Source organism: Zingiber officinale, chromosome 3A, assembly GCF_018446385.1.
Source record: "Zingiber officinale cultivar Zhangliang chromosome 3A, Zo_v1.1, whole genome shotgun sequence".
In the NCBI taxonomy this organism is placed as follows: Eukaryota; Viridiplantae; Streptophyta; class Magnoliopsida; order Zingiberales; family Zingiberaceae; genus Zingiber; species Zingiber officinale.
The window spans coordinates 428,950-435,464 of record NC_055990.1 but is presented as its reverse complement, the minus strand read 5'-3'; positions in this window follow the sequence as shown (position 1 = coordinate 435,464).

The following is a 6,515-nucleotide window of genomic DNA, read 5'->3' as shown; positions in this document are numbered from 1 at the left end:
TTTTAAGGTCAAGTTTCCCTTAATTTTCATAATTTAGTGATTTTCATCAACTTCCTCTCTATCATTTTTCATATTTTATTAAATTTAAACATCACTTTTTATTCATCTTACCATTTTCATTATCTTTTATTTTTTTATTATTTTTTCTCTCTTAGTTATTTTTTTCTCTCTTTCTATATAGTATATATTTTTCGTTACTCAATTCATACCCTTTATTTTTTTTCTCTTCTAAATTAAATATATTTTTAATATTTAAGAAAGTACTATTTATGATTTTTTTTAATTAAAATATAAAATTTAAGATAAATTTTATATTTACAGTGGATTCTCTTGGTCATCAAATTTCCGTAACCTTGGCTAATTTAGAGTACCGCAGGCTCTTCGTCACAGCTTTGCTTCTTGTCGGGGGTTGCATTAAGTTCTGCCAGACAAAAAAAAACAAAGAAAATAAAGGGCATTGTTTAACTTTCAACTTGTCGGCTAGTATTATTATTTACCATACGGATTTAAATTTTATATTAATAATGGTTACTTATTGTTTTAATATTTTTAGAATTTTATTATTGTTTCAATTATCTAAATATAGTTGATCCTGTCCGAAATTTGAGTTAGACGAATTGTCGAATGAGATGGATAAAATGTTGATTGAATCGCGATATCGCGAAAGGTATACCGAGATGTCTTCTATGTTGACCAAGTCGTCAGAAGTCTTCTGGTCAACGTCACTTGCCGCCAGCGACCGATCACCCCGGTCTTTGGTACCCTGATGCTCGAGACAGATCCAACGAATATATAAGTAGCAGACTAAGATGTATAATGATGAAATAAATGCAGAGTTAATACGGAGAACGTACCCTAGCCCAGAGGGGCGCCCTCGGGTGGATGGGTGAGTTGGTCGAGGTGCTGCTCTAGTTGTCGTGACCCGGAAGAACAGATGATTCCGAGTAGGATGAATAGTTGGATCTGACAACGCCTAGTCGAGTATAACCTAGATCCGGCTAGGAGACGATACGCAGATTGGGACCTACAGCAACACGCAAGTCGGGATATGATATCGGCACGCAAGCCGGAATATGACTTTGGCACGCAGGCCGAGATAAGACACTAGCACACAGATCGAGATAGGATATCGGCACGTAGGCCGAAATAAGATCTCGGCACATAGGCCAGGACACGACACACAGACGGGATCAACATATAGGTTGGAACACAATGCACAAGCCAGATCAACGCGAAGGTCAGAACACAATAACAGTACGAAGGTCGGGAACAACAACGGCTCACAAGCTGGAGACAGTCTAAATGAAAGGGACCAAGCAAAATGCTGGATCGTCGTCAGACATGTATGACCGGATGGATCGGAGGGGCATGCGCTAACAAGGACGGTCCGAAGGACATCGTCAGCCGCCGGAGACGGTGTCGCCCGGCTGTGGATGGTGTCGACAGGCTATGAATGGCGTCGACCGGTTGTGAGCGGTGTCAGCCACTGGCGGCAGGATCGGTCGGCAGCGTCGCGAGGCGGGAGAAGGGGTATGGGCTGTCGGCGGGTGTGTGAGAGAGAGGCAGCGCTAGAAAGGGGAGAGCAACCGGGCAATGCTAGTCGACGAAGCGTCGTTTGCTGTGGATTCGATGAAGGCGCCGTCGAGGGTTGTGCAATGGCTCCCGAGGGTGTTGGCTGACGGAGGCAACGGTGTCACGGCAAGGGAGGCGATGAGGGTTCTTGCGGTGGCGACATTTTGCAAGGGAGAGGAAGGAGGTGCGGCGTGAGTGACGCCCGCAAGGAAAAGAGCCTCAGGCAACGACATTGGAGGGGAGAAAGCAAGGCCGACGACAAAGGTGGGAGAGGGAGGCGGCAGCCTCCTCCCCTTGGCGGCGACATGGTCGTCAGTGGCGAGGACTTGAGAGAGGGAGAAGATGAGGGGGAAGGGATGATGAGACTGCTGGTGTGCGTACGATGAGAGGAGCTGACGGATGACCGACAACGAGGGGCTCGCCTGAGGGCGTGCTCTCCCTAGCGGCGGCGGAAGAAAACACGAAAAAACCTCCTCATGAACAGTGCTTCCTCTGTCCTTAAAGCCCTACTTAATGTAAATACCCAAATGCCCCTCCTCCTAATTTCTTTTCCACCCTTAAGACACATCCACATCAATACTCTTTATAGTTTCATTGCATTTGTTTTAATTTCATAATTCTATAAATATTGTGGAAATATTAACTCACAAATTTTGACCCACAAATTTTAATGATCATTATAGATTCGCCTCCTCGCAAGGGTATATTGACAATACTTAGGAAGCTAACAAGTTACAAGTTTGAGAACTCCATGTATTTTGAGCAAATTTTAATGATTGTTATGGATTCACCTTATAGATTTGAGCAATTTTTCTCTCAGATAGCATAAACTTAAACCTTAATTATGTTATTCTCATTTTTTTATATGCTTTTGTGCTATTCTAGCTACCAAATTAATGAGTAAAACTTGATCACGTGAAGAAGGTTATTTAAAACATTTTAAAGACACTAATTTTGAATGGAAGGTTATTTAAAACATTTTAAAGACACTAATTTTGAATGGAAGGTTATTTAAAACATTTTAAAGACACTAATTTTGAATGGAAGATTGAGTGGTTTAAGATGGAAAAATTGAACAGGTAGTAGTGATAGAACCATCTCTAATTAATACTCAATAATATAGAATTCGGGTGGCAAAACTACATCACAGGCAATTAAAACATTATTTGATGGCAACAAAGAACTTGAAGTTAACACTGTTGTATTAAAAGTCAATGGGTTCAAGTCGGATACGAGGATTGGCCCATGGGTCCAGTTCAACTAGCACAAATTAAACAAGGTGGCCCATGGGTGTAGTGGCCCGTCACTAAGATGGACTTAATTTTTATTTAGGGTTTAAGAATAATTATTAAATATATTAAAATGGTACTTAATAGATAATCAATATTTAAATAAATATCAAGATTTTTATATTTTAAGAGTTTTTAAATAAAAATTTTAAAATAAAAAAAAACCAATACCAATATTTAAATTAATTATATTATATATATATATATATAATCCAACTCAGAGTTTAAATCAATTATATTATATATATATAATCCAACTCAAAGCCAACTTAAAAGTCTAAATTAAAATAAGATTAAAATCCTAGTCAAGATTTTATTATACATATATCCGTTCTAACTTTATTTTACAGGATAAATACTATATCTTTTACTTGGTTCGGAGTGAATAATACTTATGACTATTTCCTATTTTTCGTAAAAACACAAAATGAATCGAAGAAAGAGAAGTAAAATAATGCTAATACGCTTCTTTTACTTTGTTCGGAGTTTGTGACGACTTCTACTCCAAGGCCCATGATCATTGATCGCTTTCGTTGAGCAATGACTATAGATTCAAAAAGTTACAAGAATGATTACAAAGATGAAGCGTACAAGTATTGCATAAAAAGAAACTGGTTACCGACGACTTGGAGAAATTAATCTTCTGGCTCGATCATTGTCGGAGCAACGTTTAGATGTTTCTGGAGTGCACGCAAGGGCTCAAGTTCTTCTGAAAATCGTTGTTTCGAAGTGTTGGGTCGAAGCTTCCTTTTATAGCCAAATTGAGTCTGATCCAAATCCACTGATCTCGGGATCAGATTTGACTCGACGCTGATTGATCGACCGATCCCCTTGATCGGTCGACCAGACCTTCTGAACCTGCCCAACTTCTCGTCCATAGTCTGCCACTTCGGATAAAGCCTTTGTTCGGTTGATCGATCCAACCGTTCAGTCAACCGATCCCGCTGGCTTATCTGGTTCGATCAACCCGATCAGGTCGAGTTAGTGCTTATCCACCGTTCGGTCGACTGAATACGAGGTTCGATCGACTAAACACGAGGTTTGGTCGACCGATCCTTGGTTGAAACTTAGCCGCAAGCTGATATGATCTCCGGGGTTTGGTCGACCGATTCGGAGGTTCAGTATATTGATGATATAATTCACACATATTATTAATGATAGCATATGATATATATAAATACCATTACAAGTGAAAATAGAAAAATACATAAATTAGGAAAACAATAAGTATTTCCTAATAACAATTATTCTCTAATAACTAAGAAACAAATAACTATTTTCTAATAACAATTATTCTCTAATAACTAAGAAACAAATAACTATTTTTTAATAACAATTATTCCCTAGTAACTAGGAAATAAATAACTATTTATTTATAATAATTATTTCCTAATATGCCCTCTCAAGATTGTGTCCTAGAAATGACACCAATCTTGCTACAAATAGCAAACAACCGAGGTCAAGAAAGTGACTTTGTAAGTGCATCAGTCATCTGATCCTCAGCAGGAATATGAGTAACTCGTAGTTCGGAGGCCTGCACCAGATCACGAACAAAGTGATAGTCAATAGTCAGATACTTCATACGAGAGTGAAAAACAGGATTACCTGAAAGATACGTGACACCCAAATTATCAGTAAAAAGCACAGCAGGTGTAGTAACCGGAAGAAGTAGATCTGTCAAAAGTGACATAATCTATTGGATCTCAGTTGCTGCAGAGGCAATGACACGATATTCAGCCTCAGTCGAAGAGCGTGCAACCGTGCGCTGTTTGGTAGATTTCCAGGAAATTGGATTAGCACTTAGAAAAATAATAAATGCACTCGTAGAACATCGATCATCTGGATCTCTTGCCCAATTTGCATTGGAGAAACCATGAAGAGTAAAAGGTGTAAAGGTGTATCCGCAAGAAGACGAATGCCAAGATCCCTAGTACCATTGAGATACCGAAGTAGACGCTTCATAGCACCCCAATGCGTCTCTGAAGGAGCATGCATAAACTGTGAAAGCATGTTGACCGCAAAAGAAATATCAGGACGAGTCATACGGAGATGCTGTAAGCCTCCAACCACTTGTCGGAACTTAGTCATATCAAAAAATGAAGACCCATCATACAAAGTAAGACGAGAGCCAACAGCAATAGGAGTGGAGACTAACTTGGAATCAAGCATGTTGTGTTTGGAGAGAAGATCAGTGACATACTTTTGCTGAGACAAGAGAAGACCATTTGTGGTTGGACAAACTTCAATACCGTAGAAGAGGAAAAGAGCCCCAAGATCCTAAATAATAAATTTTGCATGAAGTTTACATACTATGACGTCAACAGAAGAAGCATCACTCCCTGTAATGATTAGATCATCAACATATACAAGGAAATAGATAACAGTAGCATCCTGAGAATAAACAAATAAGGAGGTGTCAGCTCAGGATGCGATAAAGCCAAGAGAGATCAAGAAAGTGCGAAGCTCCAAATACTAGGTGCGCAGAGCCTGCTTTAGGCCCTAAAGCGCCTTAGGCAAACGACACAAATGATCCGGAAACTCAGCACTGCGCATACCCGAAGGTTGCGTCATATAAACCTCCTCTGCAAGATGACCATTAAGAAATGCATTGTTTACATCAGATTGGTGAAGACACCACCTCCGATTCACAGCCAAACTAAGAACAATGCGCATTGTTACTGGATTAATAATAGGGCTGAATATATCATGAAAGTCAACACCAGGGCGCTGATGAAAACCCTTGGCAATAAGGCGAGCCTTATACCAATCAATTGAGCCATCAGAATTACGCTTAATGCGAAACACCCACTTATTACCCACAAGATTTTGGTCTGGCGAAGGTGGGACAAGAGTCCAAGTCTGATTACGGAGAAGAGCATCATACTCTTCATGCATGACATGTATCCAATTCAAATCTTTGAGCGCCTGCGTGACAAAGGTGGGTTCACACGGTTGTGGAAGACTAGTATGAAGAAGATACTTTGGATTGAGTTTGTATATGCATTTTTGGAGCGAGTTTGCATGGGATGTTGGTTTAGAGAAGCGAGAGAAGGAGAAAGAGTCAGTGGGCTAGAGGGTCGGTTGCCACCAAGCTGCGTGGACGACCCAACAACAAGAGGTGATGATGGCGGAGATGATGGTGGCGATGATGACAGCGGTGAAGAAGCCACTTACAGACGGCTATGGTTAGTGGCAGGTTGCGACATTGGTGCTGGAGGGTCCCACGAGAGAACTGGTGTAGCAGAGAGCTCAGAGTCAGTGTCTATTACCGTGGAATCCAAGGAGGCGGTGATGGCAAATGGAAAAACATGCTCCACAAACTTAACATGACGAGATACAAAGACTTTTTTGAGAGCTACATCATAGCACAAGAAGGCACTCTGAGTGAGAGAATAGCCAAGGAAGACACAGGAGGTTGACTTGGGATCAAGCTTGTGGTGAGAGTAGGGGCGCAACCACATAAAGTATAGACACCCGAAAACTTGAAACTTAGAAAGATTAGGAATGGTGGTGAACAATTTTTCAAAAGAGGACATATGGGAGATACCAACTTTAGGCATGCAGTTAATCAAATAGACTGCCGCAACAAAGGCATAAGGCCAGAAAGTGAGTGGAATAAATGCTTTGTGCAACAAAATGAGACCACTTTCGACA